This window comes from Lathyrus oleraceus, chromosome 4, assembly GCF_024323335.1.
Source record: "Lathyrus oleraceus cultivar Zhongwan6 chromosome 4, CAAS_Psat_ZW6_1.0, whole genome shotgun sequence".
In the NCBI taxonomy this organism is placed as follows: domain Eukaryota; kingdom Viridiplantae; phylum Streptophyta; class Magnoliopsida; order Fabales; family Fabaceae; genus Lathyrus; species Lathyrus oleraceus.
Genome location: NC_066582.1, coordinates 365,680,586 through 365,705,235, shown reverse-complemented (window position 1 = coordinate 365,705,235; position 24,650 = coordinate 365,680,586).

The window sequence follows — 24,650 nt, the reverse complement described above, 5'->3', positions numbered from 1 at the left end:
ACCGTGTCAAAGGTGGATAATGCCGGTACCAGCGGTTTCACTCGCAGTGGCAGATTATTTGCTCTGGATGCCCTGAGGGGAGGAGAAGGAGAAAAAGAGAAAAAAGAAAAGGTCGAGGCTTTAGCCAGGGCAAAAGGAAAAGCTGTAGTGGGTGATAGTACTCCAATGGTGACACCGGCGCCGGTTGGTTCGGATGGAAAACTTGATGATGATGCAGAGGAATTTTTAAGAATCATCAAGAAGTCTGAGTACAAGCTGGTTGATCATCTGCAGCAGACTCCCTCCAAAATATCTATCCTATCGTTGCTGTTGAGCTCTGAGGGGCATAGGGAGGCTTTGTTGAAAATATTAAAGAGAGCCTATGTTCCTCAAGAGATAACGATAAATCAGTTGGAGACGGTTGTGTCTAACGTGCATGCCAGCCATGGGTTGGGTTTTACACACATGGATCTAACTGTGGATGGGAGGAATCACAATCGGGCTCTACACATCGCAATGGAATGTAAAGGGGCCGTGCTTTCGCATGTGCTGGTTGATACCGGCTCCTCTTTGAATGTGTTGCCGAAGAAGGCTCTGGCGAAGCTTAATTGTGATGGGCTGATTTTGACCCCGACAGATTTGATTGTGCGGGCTTTCGACGGGTCGAAGCGGGCCGTGTTTGGAGAGGTCGAGCTGCCAGTGAAGATTGGCCCAGAGGTGTTTAAGTCAACTTTCTATGTCATGGATATTCAGCCGGCATACAGTTGCCTGTTGGGTCGTCCGTGGATCCATGTTGCTGGGGCAGTGACTTCGACTTTGCACCAGAAGTTGAAGTACATCTGGGAGGGCCAAGTCGTCACTGTGTGCGGAGAGGAAGACGTCTTTGTCAGCCACCTGTCCTCATTCAAATATGTGGAGATGGACGGCGAAATCTGGGAGACGCCTAGTCAAGCATTTGAAACCGTTAAGGTAGAGAATGCTCTTTTTGCCAAAGAGGAAGAGAAACCGTCCATTTTTTCATATAAACAGGCCGCTGAGGTGGTGAAGAATGGAGAGGCTCCTGGTTGGGGCAGAATGATGGATGTCCCCGCAAAGAAGGACCGCTTCGGAGTGGGGTACCAGCCGGGCCGAGGCTCAGGGCAAGGCAGAGGACATCGTGCGTCAGTCACATTCACAAGTGCCGGAATGCTGGATCCGGATCACATCTGTATGATGGGTGATGATGCTGATAGCGACTGTGACATGGACCGGTGGATAAAGCCGTGTGCACCAGGGATGGGAATCCAGAACTGGAAGGCTGAAAAGATCATCCGGGTCACTCTGCTGGAAGAGTAATATTTTTCTTGTTTTCAGTTTATATGCATGAAAGCCATACGTGTTACCCGACACGTAATGGTTCATTGTAGGAGCCACCTCATGTTTAAATTTGCAAATTCGCATCATTAATAAAAGGATGTTTTTCAGTTAAAAGCGGTGTTCCCTGTTTTTCATTTATTTTTGCAGTTTAAAAATAAAAACAAAATAAAAATGGCAATGTTTTCATTTTTCTTTCAATTTTGTCTCGTTCCGGTTCTAAAGCAATGCATGAATCAACATTCATGCAGATGCGATTCTTCTCCGGATCTCATTGATAACAATCCTGTTACACCCTTGTATGACTTCGACAATCCAATCTATCTTGCTGAGGAAGAAGACGAAGAAGATTGTGAACTGCCAGGGGAATTAGCCAGGTTGTTGAAACAAGAGGAGAAGGTGATTCAGCCGCACGAAGAGCCGATTGAGGTTGTGAATCTGGGTATCGACGAGGTCAAGAAAGAAGTGAAAATCGGGGCTGCTTTGGAGGAAAGTGTAAAGAGTAGATTGGTAGTATTGTTGAAAGAGTATGTCGACATCTTTGCCTGGTCTTATCAAGATATGCCAGGGTTGGATACCGATATCGTTGTGCATAAGCTACCGTTGCGAGCAGATTGTCCTCCAGTGAAGCAGAAATTGCGCAGAACTCGACCTGACATGGCGATGAAAATCAAAGAAGAAGTGCAGAAGCAGTGGGATGCTGGTTTCCTTGCTGTCACTAATTATCCGCCATGGGTTGCGAACATTGTGCCAGTCCCGAAGAAAGATGGCAAAGTGAGAATGTGTGTGGACTACCGAGATCTGAACAGAGCTAGTCCGAAGGATGATTTTCCACTACCTCACATTGACGTGTTGGTAGACAATACAGCTCAATTCTCGGTGTTTTCCTTCATGGATGGCTTTTCTGGCTATAATCAAATCAAAATGTCGCCAGATGATATGGAGAAAACAACGTTCATTACACCGTGGGGCACTTTTTGTTACAAGGTGATGCCATTTGGTCTCAAGAACGCCGGTGCTACTTATCAGAGGGCCATGGTGACTTTGTTTCATGATATGATTCATCATGAAATTGAATGCTATGTTGATGACATGATAGCAAAGTCCCAGACAGAAGAGGGGCATTTGGTAGATCTGGCCAAGTTGTTCGACCGGCTGAGACAGTTCAGACTGAGGTTGAATCTGAACAAGTGCACTTTCGGAGTGCGGTCCGGTAAATTGCTGGGGTTCATTGTAAGCGAGAAAGGAATCGAGGTTGATCCTGCAAAAGTAAAAGCAATACGAGAAATGCCTGAACCAAGAACAGAGAAGGAGGTTCGTGGTTTCTTAGGTAGATTGAACTACATTTCACGGTTCATATCTCATCTAACAGCCACGTGTGAACCGATTTTCAAGTTGTTGAAAAAAGATCAAACGGTCAGGTGGAATAATGATTGCCAAGCGGCATTTGAAAAGATAAAAGAATATTTGCAGGAGCCTCCGATTCTGATGCCTCCTGTGGAGGGAAGACCGTTAATTTTGTACATGACAGTCCTCGAGGGGTCTATGGGGTGTGTATTGGGGCAGCATGACGAGTCTGGTCGAAAAGAGCATGCCATATACTACCTTAGCAAAAAGTTTACCGACTGTGAAACAAGATATTCACTGCTCGAGAAAACTTGTTGTGCTTTGGTCTGGGCTGCTCGCCGACTAAGGCAGTATATGCTGGTTCATACCACTTTGTTGATTTCCAAGATGGATCCAATCAAGTACATTTTTGAGAAGCCAGCATTGACCGGACGGGTTGTGAGGTGGCAAATGATTTTGACTGAATATGATATACAGTATACCTCTCAGAAGGCGATCAAGGGGAGTGTATTGTCTGATTACCTCGCCCAGCAACCCATTGAGGATTATCAACCGATGAAGTTTGAATTCCCTGATGAGGACATCTCGAGGTGCTCAAATCGAAAGATTGAGAGTAACCGATCCCGGAGGAGGGGCCTGACCCTGAATCCGAACGGATTCTGATGTCTGATGGGGTTAGTGTGAAGGAGTTAGTGCCATTTTGGTTGCACCAAAAGGATCCCACGTTCCTTTTTGCTACCCAACTAGCATTTGAATGCACCGCGGTGTGATTGAGTAGGAAGCTTGTATCCTGGGTATTGTACCTCGGTGCGCCTACTGGGGCAAAGTCTTTCTCGTTGGTATATGGAATGGAGGTTGTATTACCTGTTGAGGTTCAGATTCCCTCTTTGAGAGTCCTGATGGACGTGAAATTGCAAGAGACTGAATGGGTAAGGACCCGGTACGAAGAGTTGAGCCTAATTAAAGAAAAGAGGCTGGCAGCCATCTGTCATGGGCAGCTATACCAGCAACGGATGAAACGTGCTTTCGACAGAAAGGTGCGACCTCGGGTATATCACGTGGATGATATGGTGCTGAAAAGGATCCTTCCTCCTCAAAATGATCGAAGGGGCAAATGGACAACGAATTATGAAGGTCCATTCGTGGTCAAGAAGGTTTTCTCTGGCGGAGCCTTGTTGTTAACGACCATGGATGGCGAGGATTTTCCATCCCCTGTGAATGCGGACGCAGTTAAAAAATACTTCGTGTAAAGAGACCCGCTGGACGAAAAGAATAAAATAGTCCAGGCAAAAATGGGCATCCCGGCGAACCAAAAAATAGAAAGAAAAGGTTCGGGCAAAAATTAGGGATATAAATGAAAAATGTACACCCGGCAAGTCGAAAACCTGAAAAGGCGACTTGGGCAAAAAAGGGTATCCCGGTGGACTGAAAACCCGAAAGGGCGGTCCAGGCAAAAGAGGGATTGAAACGAACAACTGCGTCTAGCATGATCGTTTGCGCTTTGGTTAAAGCATCATGGATAATACCCGGTAGGGATCGATCGGAATCGTCTTGTTCAGAAGGCAGAAGCATGGAGAGTCCGAGGACATATGGGGTGTAACCGAGTTGGAACTCGATGAGATCACGGGTTTCACATTGCCATTAGGATAGATTTTTCCTTTTGTGCGCAATTACCTCTTTTCAGGAATTGCTTCCTTTGTATTGCTCAATTTGAGCCACACACTTTTTTTTCAATCAATAAAATGCATATTCAGTCAAATAATTTTGTTTTTGTTTTTCATTACCGTTTTGATTGCAAAAACATCCAGATATTTTTGATAAAGAATCTTGCATTTTAAGACACACGGGTCCCTTCCAATGCATGTTTATAAGATTGAAAGCTTGAAATCTTATTTGGAAGGATTGAGTGACCCAAGTGTTGAAATCTTGACACGCCTGGGGCACGGTTTTATCTAACGATCTGTTTTGCAGGTGCTGTTAGTTTATTTTCACTCACTTGCAGGTTGTGATGTGGAAGCTTGTCGACAAAAAGCAAATCCCTATGGAGTCCAATCAGGGACGAGGGACGGACGAAAGAATATGAAGGAATGACGAAGACGTTGAGACGTACGACGATCCTTGATTTTAATCAAGAAGACTCTTCAAAATCGGAAGATTGGAAAGTCTGTAGAAATTCCCCGCAGAGTCTGACCAGAGACGAATGAAGAACGGAGAGAGGACGACGAGGGACGTCCGACGGCCTTTGGAATTAATCAAGAAGACTCTTCAAAGTCGGAAAATTGAAAAGTATGTATAAATCCCAGGAGTACGCTCTTCGTCGAGCGCGGCGCGACCTTGGAATACAAGATGATGGAGCAGAAAAGGTCCAGACGAGTTTGGGAATTCTCAAAAGTGGAAAGCTGATGCGAGATTGGGAGGTGGATACCAGGGTTCGACGAGTCGACGGGTGTTCTGTACCAACTTTTCTCAGTTTCCCAGCTAGGTCTCCAAGCAGAATTAGAGGACCAAATCCCTGGCAGATCCAAGGTCTGTGGATTCCCCAGTCGAGTCAGGATGATTATCCCTGGCAGGTTTAAAACGGTGTTTCCTCAGCATCCGGGCATGAAGGTTGCTATTCCCCGAGTGGAGCGGGTTTCAATGAAATATATCTCCAGCAGTGTTCATCCTACCAGTGGATTGGATGAGTTTCCGTAACAGATTGGTATCTGCATCCCCAAGATGAGTCGATTCTACCTATGGATTGCATGGGTTGTCCTTAGCGGAGTGGCATTCGCTTCCCTAGCAGGGGCAGGATGGTTATCCCCAGCAGGTGTCAGATCGATGCTTCCCCAGTTGCCAGGCCTGGAGGTTGCTGTTTCCCAGCAGAGTATCTGTGAGCATTTCCCCAGTGAAGTCGTCAGGTATCTGTGAGCATTTCCCCGGTGAAGTCGACAGGTATCTGTGAGGGTTCTCCAAGCAGAGTCGGGATTGATATCCCCAGCAAGTCGAAGACTGTTGTATCCCCACAGAGTGTTGGTGGTTCTTATCCCCAGCAGTTTCCCTAGCGGATTGGATGCAAAGGAGGTTCTTCCCCAACAAGGATTACCTTTTCCCAGCAGCATCAGTGCTATTCCCCCAACGGGGTGGAGATCGGAGTATTGACGAGTTTCTCAACGGAGTGTCTCGTGCTCCCCAGCAGAATCCCTTGAGGGGGATACTTTTTATGCATTCATCATGTAGAGTAAGCATAGCATGTTGCATAGAAAAAATAAATCGCGTAGCATTTCCATGATTATGGAGCATTACGTAGAAAAAGTCATGCATCATTGCAAGCATAGGCTAGACTCGAGCCGTGGTTACCGTTTGAGAGGTGGTTTTGCCGGAGGTGAAGATGCTACTCGAGCCGTGGTTACCGTTTGAGGAGTGATTTCACTAGTTGGAAAATCATCAGCATTGCAAGTATCAGTTACTCGAGCCGTGGTTACCGCTTGGGATTTGGGTTCACTGGTTGGTGAAGATGTTGCTCTGTGGAGTTTAGCATTACGACGTCAGATCAGCAATGATCCCCAGTAGTGCGATATTGGAGGAAATTTTTCCGTCGAACAGAGATGGAAATAAAATCAGAGGACGTTACGCGACCAGCGCGATTTCGGGGTTCAAATGGAGAAGAGGAAATGTGGAGGCATTTTCTGGAGATCGGGGTTCAAATGGAGAAGAGGAAATGTGGAGGCATTTTCTGGAGATCGGGGTTCAAATGGAGAAAAGGAAATGTGGAGACATTTTCTGGAGAGCGGGGTTCAAATGGAGATTGGAGTTGAAGATTATATCCAGGATGAGGTCCTCAGGATTATCTTCTGTTCATGTGTCACCTTAGACTTTGGCGGATGCCAATGGAAGTCGTTATGGGTGTCTTCGGATGAAGAGATGCACATGTTACCTTCCTTTGTGAAGGTGTACCCTCTGATATGTCGCCCTCAGAGTGGTTTGGTGTTATTTCCGACGTTGCCAGCGGAATTATCACAAGAAATTGGAGATCGGGGTTCAAACGGAGAAAGGGAAGTGTTGAGGCATTTTCTGGAGAGCGGGGTTCAAATGGAGAAAAGGAGACACGAGGTGTTTTCTGGAGATGGGGTTCACATTGGCGATCGCGAGTTATCGTCAGGCGACTGGGGTTCAAACTGGAGAATGGGGTTCATTGTTTTGGCAAACAGGAGAACGGGGTTCAAATGTAGTGATCGGGGATCATTTGTGAAAAGGAAAATTTTTGGGGTTCAAGAAAATTAAAAAAAAGGGGAGATTGTCAGAAAAATTTCGGGGTTCAAGAAAAACATAAAAAGAAAGGAATAATAATCCCCAGCGGATGTGGTGTTCAGGCCATGGTTATCCCTGCGTTACCATTTATTTTGGTATCCAGATCGACATTGCTGTTTCGGTGATTAGGCCGACTTTCTCCGTACCAGACGGATTTTTGTTTCGAGATTGTGTTCTTCGTCGATTCTGACAGGCGTTGTTAATTATTTTCCCATCGGAGTGCAAATTGTTCGTCTGTTCTTGGTATTCAATCACTCTTCATCCTGATCATCTGAAAGCCGAGGCTATTCATATCGACAGGTTCACAGTGGATTGAATAGGGGCAGCTGTAACACCTCAAAATTGGCCCTCCTCTCTTGGGAATAGCATAATATATTTTCATTGCATTTTTAGGTCATTAGTCATTGCATATTGCATATCATGTGGTTACATTGTGCAAGTCATCCTCTTAAGTCTTGATCAGGAGATGAAGAGGTCATGGTGCAAGCTAGGGTTTCATTGGACTGGTCATCAATCATCTGAGGATGGAAGTCCAAATTAGGGTTTTGTGGTTCTCAAGGAGATTGGTCTTCATCTTGGTATCATCCAGAAGATTCAAGAAGGTTGATCAGCTACCTTGAGATTAGGGTTTTGACCACTGGTCAACCCTAATCAGTTGCATTGGGCCAATCAGGGCATGGCAAGGAGATGGGGTCTACAATGGATATGGGGATCATCATGTGAATATATTGAGCTTATGGAGGCTAGGGTTTCATCCTTGAGCCATTTTCATCAGAAGATTGGGGCTCAGATTGATCAGTGCATTGCCAGATTCATCTATCAGTTGAAAAAGTCAACTGTGCTTGATTTTATGGATTTGGAGGTGGGAGAGAGTTGGATACACTTCATTCATGTTGAAACAAGTTTTATTTGACATTTCAAAGCTCAAGAATGAAGAAAATAAAGTCAGGACAAAAAAATTGCCAAAAATAGAAAGTGACTTGTAATGGAAGTTTCCAAAAATGGAAAGTTTTTCACCACAAAATTACATGTCCAAGAAAGCTTCAAATGAAAATTTGTTCAACATGAAAGTTGTAGATCTTGGTCTCACCTTTCCAAAAAGTCCAAGAACTTGAAATTCTGATGTATGGTTGGCAAGTTATGGTCCATTCATTTTCCAAAAATGCCTATAATCAAAGTGGCATAACTTTCACATGGAATGTCCAAAATGGATGATCTTTTTATGAGCAAACTCCATTTCACATGTACTTTCATGGTGCATAATCAAAATTCATCAAAAATGGTCAATGCAAAAGGTCAATTTTCAAGTGCACTAATTAAAATCCAAGGGCAAAATGGTCCAATTTGAGAAATACATGGAATTTTGAAATGAGGCTTTTTGCAACACATCACAAATGCCAAATAGAAGTTGTTTGAGCTGTCATGAGCTGTCATGGTGCAATATTTGGCAAGGGCATTTTTGGACTTGCACTTAAAAATCACATTATGCTAATCCAATTCATTTTTGCTAATTTGAGATTAAGAAGTGATTAAGGCATTGGTATAAAGCTCTAATTGTAACAGAAATGCAAATGATAATCACATTCTCCAAGATTCATAACAAACTTTCCCTCCAAAAGTGCATTTTCTCTCAAATTTCATCAAGCTTTTTTTCAAGAATTCTCCACCAATTCTTCATCAAATGGCATAATTCTTTTTGATTCGTTCTTCACAAGCCTTGATCTCCATCTGTTTTGGCAAGCTCGTGGCAATACCATCAAGATTCGTGACTGTGCAAAGTAAGGTCAACAATGGCATTTCGAGATTTCTTCCAATTGAAGCAACATTGAGCTTGGTTGATCACTCCACTAACCTTCCTGAACCTTAGCACGCGTCTGTTTTTGGTTTTGGCACGAGGAAACACAAGATTTCATCACTGCTTCACTCAAGGTGCAAAAATTCGAAACTCACTATTGTGTAAATTATCATATGCGTTTTGAAGGTCTTTGAACATAGGTTAACATGCTATGCTTAGTTTTTGATTTGGTTGATTATTGAGAGAGAAATCTAGGATTAAAGATTGCATGTCAAAATTTCTTTCGTTCGATTCTTGCTGTACATGAATTTCTGGATGATTTCATAGTGATATTCGTGTTGTACGTACTTAGACCTTTCTATCCATATAAGATTTGCGCATTTTGGTTGAGATTTGAGCGAAACCGAATTTTGGAAGTGAAGAACACGTGAACACGGTGATGAACGCGATTTTCTGGAGATTTTCCCGTGTTTGATCTTCCTTCAGCGCGTTTCAATTTCAAACGCTGTTTAGCGCCAAATCCGTCCACTCGCGTTACGCCACCGCATTAATGCCAAACGCACCGTTTTGGCCTAGGACGTGATATTTACAACTCTGCCACTCGTCACATATCAAAATCATTTAATCCATTTTCATTTTAAATAATTATTTCAATATTTCAATAAACTTGCAAAAATCATATAAAATCCATTTTTTATCCAAATTTAGTGGGAGTTTTTTTGTTAGATTCATAATTTTCTCTAGTGTTTTATAGGTATGATAACTCAAGTTGTGCTTGGAGAATTTTGACTTTGCCTATTGATCTTTGACTTGTGTGCATTTTGTGTATGTTTTGCCAAAACCTTCATGAAATACTCATGCCTTTAAAGAAATGGATGAAAAATTTTGTGCTTATTCTGGACATTTTGATGGTGATTTTCATGTAGAGTTTGTGAATTTTGGATACTTGGTTGTTTAGATATGAATTTTTGGATCAAGGTGTGACAATTTGTGTCACACCAAGCTAGGTCAACTTTCTGATTTTATTTGCCTGGCTTAGGAATGTTTGATTGAGCCAATTTTTTGCATGAATGATCATTGATATGTCAAGATAACATGTGATTTTTGCTGGAATAATTGGTTGCATTTTCTAATTGATTGATAATTTTCTTCTCTGTGTGCTCATTTGGTAACCTTGTGTGACACATGTTGGCATTTTGCTTGTGAAATTCTCATATGGTATTGGATGAAGATGAAATTTGACATGAGCATTCTAGACACATTGTAGGACATCATGGTTTTGATCCCATTCATTTCTAATATGTTGTCACTGTTTTATGAATTATTGAAGATGATGCTTGTTTGGATGCCTTGAATTGGTTTGTATAATTGTGTCTGGACTTCTTGATTTTCATTGACCTACTTTCTTTTGTCCAATTGAGCTGAAAATTGACATGCTATACCTTGAATGTGTCCTGTTTAGGTGTGAATTTTTGTGGAATTAATTGAATTGTTTTGGTATGCTTTTGAGTGAGATAGTTCTGTTTGGTCATTTGGAGTTGCAAATTGCATGATTGATGTTAAATTGTGCATGAAATGATAATGGTGATTGATATGAGCATGGGACCAATTGCAATTGCTTTTAATTTGTTTGAATGTGATTTTGGATAAATTTCACTTGCTGTTTTGATTTTTTTATCCCCTTTGGACCCTAGGCTTGGCCTAGTGGTCTAGTTTCTCACATTTGGTGTGGATTTTCAGGTTGAAATGCAAAAGGCTTAAGGAAAAAATTGCAAGCTGATTAAATTGAGTTTTGTTTGATGTTGTGAACTAACATTGGATTTGTGTTGTAGGTTTAATGCTTGAGCTTGAGCTCATGGTTTGTACTTATGTGCACTAACTTGTGTTGCTTTGTACAGATTAACTGATTAACCATTTGCTGTTTATTGTTGGTTTGTCTGAGTACTGATGATACTTGATTGATTTCAGGTACATTTAGTCGCTTACAGTTCTTTAAGAACTTGCTTGCTGCTGCTTGGTTTTTAAACCAGTTGAGGTAGACTCTCTTGTCTCCATGTAGTCTGGAAGACCTGGCCTGTTACTTGGCCAGGCAACTGTCTGAAGTCCTCCTTAAGAGGCGATGTTTGTGCTTGTTTACATTTGTGCCAAGCAGGTAAAGACCTCTATGAGGCAATTGGTGGATCAAAGGGATATGCAATCTATCCCCCACTATTCTGTTGAGTCGTCCCTCTGCTCACACCACTGTGTTGATGCATTGGGACATTAACCCAAGATCTAGTGCTGTTGCACAATCGAGTCAGAGTCTTGAGCGTAGAAGGGTCCCTCCATTCTGGACCCACGCTCCTTTGTCTGAAGCTCTCCCTGGTCAGGGATAAGAGCTGTGAAGTCTAATCTTCACTCACCTTTCATCTGCTTCACCTTAGCCTCGCAATGGCAAGGTTAAGAGTGAATACTACCCTTGTACAGATGACTTGCCTCGGCAGTCAAACCCATTGTTTGAGCCCACTTGATTGGTTATAGTGTGTGCTTTGTGAATATTTGTGTGACATGTTTGTTTGGATTGGTTGATGCTTGCATGCTTGTTTTCCTGGATAGGATTAGCTTGCCGTTGTGCAAGTAGGTAGAAACCTGAACATAGGGCAATGATGCATGATAACACTAGGCTCGAGTACAGCTCCCTGGTAGTGTGTCTTCCCTCTGTCTCTGGTTAGAGTTTCTTTCCCTTTCGGGGGAACTACATCGCCCGGATCCTTGTTCCAGACGAGGTATGTAGGCAGGAGACCGTGCGAGGTCTCTCCGGGCACCTTTTTTTCCTTTTTTGTGTGTGTTTGCTTGTTAAAGCTTGTGTGTCAGGATATGGATGTAAGCCCAGCGATTGGCTGTCCGTATCCTGATTGTGTTTGTTTGTATTTGTTGTGTGCTTGGAAGCTGGTGTAAGTCCATCAAGTGGCATCTGGGTTCCAGTGTGCGTGTGTTTTGGTTCGGATGCTGATGTAAGCCCAGTGATTGGCATTCAGGCTCCATGTTTGCCTGTTTGGGTGCGTGTGTTGTTTGGCGTGCGTGAGCCGAACTACAGTAGCTCTGATTCTCGTTCCAGACGAGATATGTAGGCATAGGATGCGATGTCCTAGCGAGCCCTCTTCCTCTTAACCCCACCTGCGTTCCTTGTGTGTGTGTGATGTTTTAGCAACCTTTTCTTTTCTTAGAACGTGGATCCCGTCGAGTACGACGGACGTGAGGGGTGCTAATACCTTCCCCTTGCGTAACCGACTCCCTTACCCTTTCTCTTTGGTCGCGAGACCATGCTTTTTCCAGGTTTCTCTGAGCGTTTCCTTTCCCTATTTTGGGATAAATAACGCGCAGTGGCGGCTCTGTGTTGTTTTGTTTTAGCCCGCCGGTTGTTTTTCGCGGATGCGACAATAGGATGCACAAAGAGATCGAAGTCTATGTTGATGATATGATTGTTAAATCCAATGATGAAGAAGAACATGTTAAGCACTTGTGAAAGCTATTCCAGCGTTTGAGGAAGTATAAACTCCGCTTGAACCCCATTAAGTGTACTTTTGGTGTTCGTTCTGGTAAGTTGTTGGGCTTTATTGTCAGCAAGAAGGGTATTGAAGTTGATCCCGCCAAGGTCAAAGCAATACAAGAGATGTCTGCACCCAAATCTGAGAAGCAAGTCAGAGGTTTTCTCGGTCGCTTGAAATATATCTCAAGATTCATTTCACACGTGACTTCCACGTGTGCGCCTATATTCAAGCTTCTTCAGAAAGATCAGTCTTGTGATTGGACCAAGGATTGCCAGAAAGCTTTCGACAGTATCAAAGAGTATCTGCTTGAGCCTCTGATTTTGTCTCCGCCTGTTGAAGGAAGACCATTGATCATGTATTTGACTGTGCTTAATGAGAGTATGGGTTGTGTGCTTGGTCACCAAGACAAAATTGGAAAGAAAGAATATGTTATTTACTACCTCATTAAGAAATTCACCGACTGTGAGACTGGGTATTCTATGCTTGAGAAGACTTGTTGCGCATTGGCTTGGGTTGCTAAGCGTCTGCAGCAATATATGTTGAATCATACCACTTGGTTGATATCTAAAATAGATCCAATTAAGTACATTTTTTAGAAGCCTGCTTTAACTGGGAGGATTTCCCGTTGGCAGATGTTGTTATCAGAGTATGATCTTGAATACCAATCTCAGAAAGCAATCAAAGGTAGTGTTTTGGCTGACCATTTGGCTCACCAACCGATTGAAGATTACCAGTCAGTACAGTATGACTTTCCTGAGGAAGAGATCTTGTACTTGAAGATGAAAGATTGCGATGAACCATTTCTTGAAGAAGGGCCAGAACCTGGTTCCCGTTGGGGCATGGTATTTGATGGATCTGTTAATCAGTATGGTGAAGGCATTGGGGCAGTGATTATTACTCCTCAAGGCACGCATTTTCCATTTACAGCTGGATTGACTTTCAAGTGTACAAATAATATGGTTGAATATGAAGCTTGCATTATGGGGCTTGAAGAGGCCATTGATCTCAAAATTAAGTATTTGGATGTCTATGGAGATTCATCTTTGGTCGTGAATCAGATCAAAGGTGAATAGGAGACGAATCAACCTGGTTTGATACCATATAGAGATTATGCGAGGAGGATTTCAAATTTCTTCATAAAGGTTGAATTTCATCATATCCCTCGAGATTAAAACCGGATGGCAAATGCTCTTGCAACGTTGGCTTCAATGATCATGGTGAAGTATTGGAATGAAGTTCCTAATTTGACTATGATGCGTCTTGATAGGCCAGCTCATGTGTTTGATGTTGAAGAGATCAAAGATGAAAAGCCATGGTATTTTGATATCAGTGTTTTCTCTAAAGTCAAATCTGCCCGCCCGGGGCATCCTGGAAAGATAAGAAGACTTAGAGAAGATTAGATGGCAACTTCTACCTGAATGGTGATGTGCTTTACAAGAGAAATTTCGATACAGTTCTGCTCAGATGCGTGGATAGACACGAAGCAGCCTTATTGATGGCTGAAGTCCATAAAGGTTCCTTTGGTACTCACTCCAATGGACATGCTATGGCAAAGAAGATGTTAAGAGCAGGTTATTATTGGCTGACGATGGAATCTTACTGTTGCAAGTTTGTGAAGAAATGCCACAAGTGTCAAATATATGCAGATAAGATTCATGTTCCTCCGACAATGTTAAATGTCATTGCCTCTCCATGGCCCTTCTCCATGTGGGGAATTGATATGATTGGCATGATTGAGCCCAAAGCTTCGAACGAAAATCGTTTCATTCTGGTGGCTATTGATTACTTCATAGAGTGGGTTGAAGCGGCATCATATGCGAATGTGACTAAGCAAGTTGTTGTAAGGTTTATCAAGAATCAGATTATATGTTGATATGGTGTGCAAAGTAAGATCATTACTGATAATGGATCAAAATTGAATAATAATAATATAGTGGAAGCTCTTTGCAAAGACTTCAAGATTGCACATAATAATTATTCTCCCTACAGACCTAAGATGAATGGGGTTGTTGAAGCTGCAAATAAGAATATTAAGAAGATAATTCAGAAGATGGTTGTGACGTACAAAGAATGACATGAGATGCTCCCGTTTTCTTTACATGGGTATCGTACATCCATCCGCACTTCAACAGGGGTAACCCATTTCTCACTTGTCTATGGTATGGAAGTTGTGCTCTTGGTAGAGGTTGAGATCCCATCATTGTGTGTGTTGATGGAAGCCAAGTTGACAGAAGATGAATGGTGTCAGACCAGGTATGGTCAGCTAAATTTAATTGAAGAGAAGAGGTTAATCATCATGTCTCATGGTCGGTTATATCAGCAGAGAATGAAGAAAGCATTTGACAAGAAGGTCAGACCTCGCGTGTTCAGAGAAGGTGACTTTGTGCTCAAGAAAATTCTATCTTTCAAACCAGATTCTAGGGGAAAATAGACTCCTAATTATGAAGGCCCATATGTTGTTAAGAGAGCCTTTTCAGGCGGCACTTTGATTCTTACAACTCTGGATGGTGAAGAGTTCACTCGACCTGCGAATGTCGATGCAGTCAAGAAATACTTCACCTAAAAATAAAAGAACAACTCGCTAAGTTGAAAACCCGAAAGGGTAGCTTAGGCAAAAATGAGCGTCTCGGTTGATTGAAAACTTGAAAGGGCGATCCAGGCAAAAGTTAGAGACATAAAACAGAAAAATTATCCCGATAAATTGAGTACCCTACCGTGGGGAAATTTATGCAAAAATTAGGGATTATGGCAAGTAACTACAAGCTGGTTCATCTTTAGTCTTGAAGACTTTCTTGAGCACAATGTTTGGTTCTGATTCGTTTTCAGCCAAAGCTAAGAGCACAGTGGATATTGAAGGTGGTAGAAGGAATAGTGATCATTGTATTCAATGTAGCCCTTTTCCATGTAAATTACCATTTTTTCAACTTTTGTAAAGATCTATGGAGTCTTGTCATTTACAGACTACCATTCTATTAAATAAAGTTGAGCTTTTTATCCAATTGTTTCTACTCTTATTTATTCAGCTAAATAGAATTAAATTTTATTATGATCATTTTGAAATTAAAGTTTTAAATAAAAATCATGTTTTCTTAAATAACAAAAGTAGATACTTTAAGAGCAATCGATTTCATTTAAAGAAATATCCACAGCGGTCTGAGAACGGTGAGCCCTAAAATGCGAAGCATTGTTGGTTTTCCCCAAGCAGTTGGCGTGATTTATGTTTCTTCTACAACATCTTTTCAACATCTCTAGTCGAGTTTTATTGGTTTCCTCCCTCGAGTTGAAAGCACGTTATTGCAGCTGTTGGCATAGATTCAGCAGAATTTTGTTTCCTACAAGTCGCCATCAGAGTTATCCCTAACCTCGATTAGCCCCAACTCTTAAGCAGTACTTCCGATCCTTGTAAGGTTGTCTGCCATTTGATATGGTGTTGACCTAAAATCCCCCGCAGAATTGATAGCGCAGATCTTCGGCAACCTTTTCCTTCTCCCCAACCAGGTTTGAGCCTCTGAGGTGGATGATTCTCTCCAGCAGATGCTTCCCTCCTGTAAGAATTAATTGAGAATTGTATCGATGATTCATACCAGTAATGTTTGTATCCTTTGTGATTGTTTTGTCAGCATAATCATCATATATACATATACATATACATATACATTCAAAGATTTCATTATTTGCATGTACTTTGTGATCCATTGTTTCTCTGATCTTCTGCTACGGTGGTATCCTTTGCCCTCCCCACGCTGATTTGGTTTGTCTGTCTTCTTTCAATTGTAGAATGCCAGCCCCTTAAGTATAAAGGATTTAACATTTCTCATTCCCCACTGAGTTTGTTTCCTCGTGGATGATTATCATTTTAGCTTCCTCCCCAATTGATTATCTGGATGGAACCATTTCCCTTGAGTTATATCCTCATTGGGTTGAGTCTTTGATTGACTGTTTCTTTCTAGATATTACCTAGATATATGCTTTTGGTCCCCTTAGAGTCTATTACCCAGTAACTGGTAATATTCTTCTCAATTTGCAAGTATTTCACTTTTGCCCAATGCCCAATAAAAGTAACCATTTTTCTCCCCAACAGATTTTTTTTCGCGTTTTCCCGGAAATCTATCCTTGATATGTTCATCCTAACCGATGACGGATATTTTCTTCCCATCGCTTTGATTCTATCCTTGATATGTTCATCCTAACTGGTGACGGATATTCTATTTTTGGTATTCTACCTAGTAAAAAGGTAGTTGTAATCCCTATTTCTTGCCCCAGAGAGTTGATCCTTGAGATGTTCATCCTAATCGATGATGAATTTCCTCTTCTTTGCAGTCTTCTGCCCAGTAAGCAGTAGTTGTAAATCCTGCTTCCCCTTGGAGTTTATACTTGATATGTTCATCCTAACCAGTGACGGGTATTCTCTTTTCGGTATTCTATCTAGTATCCGATAAATATAATTCCTACTTTTTTCAGGCAGTTTATCCTTGATATGTTCATCTTAACCGGTGACGGATATCCTTCGTAATATCCCCAGGTGAGTCTTTCCTTGATATGTTCATCTTAACCAATGACAGGTATTCTTCCCCTTTGAGTCTATCCTTGATATATTCACTTTAATCAGTGACGGATATCCTATTTGGCTTTTCCCCAGGGGGTTATTCTTACCCAGTAATTGGTAATGAATACACCGTTTGTTGCCCCCAGCGAGTCGTCCTTGATATGTTTACCCTAACCAGTAACGGATGTCCTCTTTGACAAATTTTGTTATCCCCTTACCCAGTAACCGGTAGTGGATAATATACTTCTGTTACTCCTGTGCTGAAGATCATTTCTTCCCCAGTTGAGTCTGAATGCGTATTTCCTCAGTGAGATTGCCATCTTTTGTTTATGTTCCTTTTATTCTCCAGCTGAGTCTTTCCATTGATTTATTTTTCATGGAAGCCATCGAGTCCCCAGCAGTTTTAAAGGTGTAGCCTGGCCTACGTGTAAGACCCCAATTTGACCCTATGATCCCTCATGTTATCTCATCATATGAATTAGCATGGGGATCACCTCTTGGCATCCTCCTTACCCCTCATTCATTGGGTTTGCATTGGGAGAGATCACCAAGCACCATTTTATTGTATCATACTTCATTTAACTTTATTTTTACTAACCAAAATACCAAAAATATGTCTTTGTACAATCTAACTCTTGATCTATCAAGCTCACATCTAGGGTCTAAGACCCTCATTGCAAGGAGTTCAATCAAGAATTGGTTTACTATGTCTCTAAGCATCATATATGAGTCCCCATGGTCTTTACATGTTATTTTGATCAAGAATTCGTCAAGAGTTTGGAGTTGGTTTGCCTTGGAAACCCTAATTCATCTAGGTATCTTGTGTAACTTCTTCAACAAGCTTCTTCACCAATTGATCAAATATTTCAAGGAATACTTCAAATTTCATCATCTTATGCATATATAATCCTCCATGAGTCCCAAAAGTCAACAGAATATCAAGCTAGCGAGTTGGTTCATGGTGGTTGACTAGAGGAATTCATCTTATCAAAATTGGGGTTCCCTAGACCCTATCTCCTACAATTTTTGTCATATTAAAATGATTCCAAGATCAAAGTTACTCTAAATGACATTCCAACAACTTTCATGTTGAGGTCAAGATCTAGTTTTTCTTGGAAAGTCATTTTTTATGGTGAAAGATTATTGGTCATTTTGTCTAAATCCTAATTGGGAGGTCAACTTCCCAAGGCCATGACTTGCTCAATTTTTAAAAGATGAAAGTTATTCAAGTTTCACAATTAAATTCAAGATGTCTACTTAAACTTTGATTTTTTGAGGAAGAGAAAATTCAAATTTTAAATGCATGTGATATGAGGAGACATTATAGGTCATTTTGGACCAATGCCATTGAACAAGTGATTTTCCTCAACTTCAAAAATGCATAACTCCTTCATTATAAATCCAAATGAAGTCCAATTTGTTACCATTTTTAAGGACTTTGAGAGAGATACAACTTCAATGAAGGAACGTTTCCCATTTGAATCTCATATAAAAAGTTATCTAAGGTGGAATAAGTGAACATATGGCTTGACACTTAGAATTTTTTTTGACATGCTTGATTTTCCCAACTTCCACCTCACAATTCGTCATGATCCAAGCTTCAAATAAAAACGTGTTCAACATGAAAGTTGTTCCTCTTGATCTAACCTTTCCAAAAAGTCCAATTTAATCCCATTTGGACAAAGCATGAGTGACTTGCGCATGGATTGAACTTGGATCACCATTTGGCATAATTGAACTTGCATTCCTCATACACAATTGCATGGCTTACCAGTGTGACTTCAACAACGTTTATACTCATTTTTGGACCTGAAGAGATGATTACATGGGCCTATCACACGCCCATGCATCCATGCAATGTACATTGCTGTTTTTCGAACTTAATTTCAAGTGTGCAAATAACAATCAATTGGCCAATAAAAAGAGCCTTTCATGCTCATAATTAAGGACCTTGTGCATCAGCTTTGAATCCCTAGCTCCAAACCCTCTCATTCAAAGGATAACCTTGAGAATTTCCATTAGAAACTGAGGTTGAATCTCCACTGTTTTGAGATTCAAATCTCCAAGAGTCTTGTGCCTTTAGTTGATTCAATTCCATTCCATTAAGTGTCTAGAGCAAGATCAAGAGCAATTAGAAGCAAGATCATGTTCATACAGACCTGCATTAAAGGTAATTTTCAAAATTCTTCATCTCTTCGATTCTCATTTAATTCTCCACAATTCTTCTTTATCTTTGGTTGTCTAAAGTCCTACCAATGTAGGCAACAAGATTGAGTTGCTTTGAGGTCAAATCGAAGCAACTCAGATCATGATCCTCAAATTTCAACTCCCTGTATCTTTCAATATACTCGGAGTTAGGAGAAATTGAGGACAGATTCGAGCTCCTGAGCATTTTTACTTTAAATTCATGTCCTTCTTTTTTATTTTGGTTATGGTTGAGAGTGAACCATTCAAGTGAGGCTCACCGGAGAAGGAGACCGGAGCTTTGGCTCCGGTGGTGTGTTGGCGTTCATCTGAGCCATAGGATCCTTTTAAATGTTCTAATCTCATGTGTTGGTTTTGATTACCTTTCCTACTGCGCATTAACTAAAGTTTATTGTGGAATGCGCACTAGGAGCCACTTGATATGCCACTTCAATTAATGAGGAAGATCAAGTGGTCCACGTTTTTTGCTATTTTCTGATTTTCATTTTATTTGGTTTATTTTCATTAATTCATATTAATTTTAATATTGATCCAAAAAGTATGAGAGTTTCACCCAAAAAAAAATTCCTCTTTCATTTTCTGAATTAAAATTATTTTTTGGATCATTATTAATATTTTTCATGATTTAATTGTTTTTATGAATATTTTTAATTGTTTAAAAATAGTTTTAAGTTTCCAAAATTAATGAAAAAATTTCTCCAAGGTCCTTTAACCTTGTTTGACCTATGATAAATCTCATGGCCATTTATTTGATGTTTTGATGAGGTTTTAGGATTTTCACCAACCATGATTTAATTTAATGCATTTTTTAATTGATTTTAATTTTTTAATTGCAAAATAAATTGTGTTGAGCTTTTGATATTGACTTGTTGAGTTTGACTTGTGTTGTTGGGCATTGGTCAAGGTTGATTTGACTTTGTTGAGTTAAAATCATTGGATTTAGGGGATTGATGAAATGTACATTTCATCTCCCAAAATGAATGAATGATTTTAATTTGATAAAAGTCCTCCCATGACCAATTTGTGTTTGTCTCATTTCACCTCCCTCTTCTTCTCAGTCTCATTATCTTCTCATTCATTTCATGGACCTATGATGTCTCTATATCCTAAGGCTAGTTGATTGCAAAATCAACATAAGTGTGGATGAGATTAGATCCACCCCTTTTGCATATTCTTTTAAGTGTGGTATGTTTTAGGAGTATGGTTCATAATACCATATCTCTAACATGCATTAACACTAAAATTTCTAGTTCCCGACCTCAAATAGTTATGACTTCTACATAAGTCCAATTACGATTGCTTAACATATCGCTAAATTTTTGACACAAAAGGCATAGAATTCTAGTAAGTGAGATTGTAAGTCTCCCCTCTTTCATGGTATTGTATGGAAACTTGGCCTTTTTTCCTTCCTTTGGAAGATGTCTTGGTTCAAGGATCCATGCTTGTGATAGTGGGTCGAGTGTTCCCCAAAGAATGACTTAAACAAAACAAAAACAAAAACAATACTAACTTCTAATCAACTAACAGATAACATTTAATTTTAAGCCATTTACTTTTATGCACTTTAATTTTTAAGTCTTTATTCATTTTCCATTATTCATACCATTTAACTTGTTTACCTTAATTCCATTTTCACTTTGCTCATTTGAGCCTTATCTTGTGATTATATTGTGATTGTATATACTTACTTGTGTTTGTGGTCTTTTGACCTTAATGTGCATAATAACAACAAAAACCCTAAAACACAATTGTGTGGACTGTTAGATTGGATATGAGACATTAGGCTTAGAATTAGGCAACACTCCCTATGCAAAAGTACTTAGCCAATGCCAACTTTCATGAAACCATGTGCTTGTGAATTGAAACTTCATCTGAAGCAAGTATTGAAGATCCATTTCAGTTCATCTGCTACATGATCTTATTGAAGTTGTTGCTTTGAACCTGTGCCTAGTGCCTATCATTGAGTTCATCTGATACATGGGAGATTATGAAGAAGATCATGGAGTTGCTAAGCTTGGATGTGGATATCTTTATTTGATGCCTTGCTCTTCATCTTGCTATTTGTGTATTGATATTGCTTGATTCTAAAGTCCAAGGGAAATTTGGGTTTCTATATGACATTCTTGTCTATTGGATTGCAGTCCATTGGTCAGATCTTTTCAACTTTTAACTTTTAATTTTTTCTTAGGATTAGTCTCTTCATCTCTTCCCCACCTCTTTAATTTTAAATCTCTCCCTCCTTTTAAAATCTTCTTTGCTTGTGTTTTTTAACTTAGACCATATTGCAAATTAGAAACTTTGACCTTATTCCATTACATTTTTAAACTCCTTTCTTAATCAAACTTGTAAATGAACCTAATTATACTTGACTTAAAATTTCAAAAGACAAAAAGAACTAACACTCATTCAAACCTTTTTAGGCCTTTTGTGCCTTTGTTAAACTTAAATTTTTGTTAAAAGTAATACACCCATTTTGAAATTGTTACCATGAACTACGAGGTTTTGATCCCTCATCTTATGTGGGTATGTAGGCACAAGTCCTAAGGTCTTGTTAAACACAAAAATATAATTAATAAATTCTTTTCTCATCCCTCCACTCTATTTTTTTTTGCAAACATCATTTTGTACAAAAACACATATGCACACAAAAAGGGCTCCCTAGGAGTACCTAGGACACTTTGGGTGCTAACACCTTCCCTCTGTGTAACCAACCCCCTTACCTGTAATCTCTGGCATTTTATTAGTTTTGATTTGAAAACTTCTTATCTTTTGGGTTTTGTTCGTACTTTTCCCTTTTACCTTGGAAACAATAAAGTGGCGACCCTGCTGGGGAGTAGTCTCTTGTGGGTTTAGCCTACTTTTTTGTGTGTGTATAATTGTATATTTGATGCTTGTATATTTTTTTGTATGATATAATCTTCTTGTTGTGCTTGGTGATGTCTGAGTAGTGAGATAAGTTTTAACCCGAACTTGAGTGCAATTAAGATAGGAGGATGGTATAGTCATGTTCGACTTGTGTGGAGTAGTCCTTAACAAGTTGGCTTGATACCCATCTACTCAGTGCAAACCCTTTTGGAGTTATGAATGTCACACAAGTCATTTGTGGTTAGGAATTACTCTCTCTGATTTGGGGTCCGAGAAGCTGAGAACCGTAGAAAATTCAACCCAACTTGGCCTATTTAGGACGTAGTGCGGAGATTGTTCAGGTGTAGACTTGATAACAGTTGTTACGCGATACTATACTCGGACGAGTTTCTCTTGAGAATTTTATGGGTTGATGAGTCAGTCATCCTAACCTTTCATATCTGATAGATGTAATTAAGACTCTGGGAACTTTTTAGAACATGATCTACAGGTTTTATCCTTAGTACACTCCTTTGGGATGGTTCTTACCCAGACTCCATGCTCGTGACTCACAACAAACCCTTAATTCTTGGTTGATCCAATCAAATCTTGTCAATATCAATGGAACTTAAGTGTTGATAAGGTGAAAACCATAATCCACCAAAATGGATGATTGATCTTCATAATGACTTGATTCATCCCTTGACCTTTGTTTTTTTGCCTTGTGTGTGATCCCTTATTTGTGATTGTTGCATTCATGCATTCATGCGCATCATAACATTCATCATACCAAAAATAATTTCAAGGAACTGAGGTCTTATTTGTAAATATTTTCAGACCATGGATTGTGGACGAAGGAACACTAAGAAGTATAGTTTCAAATGTCCAGATTTGAAAGAGTTAAGGAAATTGTCATCTTTTGTATTAGATCCCTTGGACTTCAAGCAACGTCATGGGATGCTTTTGTCTATTTTATCTGTTGATGTGGTTGAAGGACTCTTGAGTGTATTGGTTCAGTTCTATGACCCTTTCTACTGTTGCTTCACTTCTCCTGATTATCATCTTGTGCCTATGTTGGAGGAGTATGCCCATCTCTTGGGAACACCTGTTTCTAGCAAAGTGCCATTTAGTGGATTGGAGGAGATTCCCAGATCTCAGATTATAACTGGAGCTCTACATCTGAAGAAGTCTGAGATAGAGGCTCATTGGGTGAAGAAAGGAGGATTGTTTGGATTGACTTCTGAGTTCCTCATCAAGGAAGCTACTGCCTTTGCTCAAGCCGGTAGTGTGGATGCTTTTGAAGCTATATTTGTGTTGCTCATCTATGGTTTGGATTTCCTAACATTGACGGTTTTGTTGATGTTAACGCCATTAGAATCTTCTTGATTGGGAATCTTGTGCCTACTTTGTTGGATGATATGTATTTCTTGTTACATCTAAGGAATTCTAAAGGTGGTGGAACTATTGTATTTTGTGTTCGTCTTCTGTACAAGTGGTTTATTTCGCACTTGCCTCAGACGCCTGCTTTGGTGGAGAACAAACAATGTCTAAGGTGGTCTCAGAGACTTATGTCTCTCACTAATGATGATATAGTTTGGTATGATTCTTCATTGGGTAGCTTGGAGATTATTGATGGTTGTGGTGAATTCTCTAACGTACCTCTCATTGGTACACAAGGAGGAATCAACTACAACCCTGCTTTGGCTCGTTGTCAACTTGGGTTCCCCTTGAGAGACAAACCTAATAACACTCAGTTAAAAGGTCTTTTCTATCAAGAGGGTAAAGATCCCCAACATTTGAAGCAGGAGATAGTGCATGCTTGGCATAATGTGCATATGAAAGGAAGATCCGAGCTTGGTCCGTGCAACTATGTAGCTTTGGAAGCTTACACTTCTTGGGTGAAGAAGAGAGCTTTGGAGTTGAAGATGTCGTATGCTTGTGAGAGACCTATGTTTATGGTTGTGGTTGAGCCAATAACTCTCCCTAACCAAGATGTATAGGAGTTGGAAGACGCACTCGCCAAGATGAAGCAAGATAAGGACATATGGGAAGAGTGGTTACATGCTTTAAGCAGAAAGCATGAGGATTTGCAGCTTGAGTCTAAGGATAAAGATGCGCTTATTGAACTTCTTGAAGACCGAGTAGTGAAGAGACAGAGAGAGCCAGAGGTTCCGTCTTCCTCTAGTATGCCTCAGCCTTCCGGTGCTTGGAAGAAGATTGTTGATCAGCTTGTCCTCGAGAAGGCTCAAATAAAGACTTCTTTTGAGTCCGAGATTCGAGCATCCAAAGGAAGTATGTGCCTACAGCTAGATCTTCTGACATTGTTGTTAGGGATCCCTAGGATGATTAGTTTCCTTTTCTCTTGTATTTTGTATTTTGGTTTCTGAAATTGTACTCAGTGTAATCCTTCCAATTATATAAGTAAAAGAGATTTTATGGTCAAACAAAATTGTTGCAATTGTTATTATTATAGACTTGCAAATAAAATAGTATGTTCCTTGTAAATAAAAATAAATCAATCATTGCATTTCATGCATCATTTGCATACAGGTTTCTCTTTCGCTAGATGTCTTATCAATTGTTCTTCTGTACTTCAGCCAAGCTGGTTCATCGATACAATACCCATGCCAATCATTCACAAATCATGGAACATCTAGAGCAAGAGAACAGAGACTTAAACGACGAGATCGCACATCTGATTGCCATGATAGAGTCATTCCTATCTGCTCAAAGTCAATCTTCTCCAACGCCTGCAACTCCT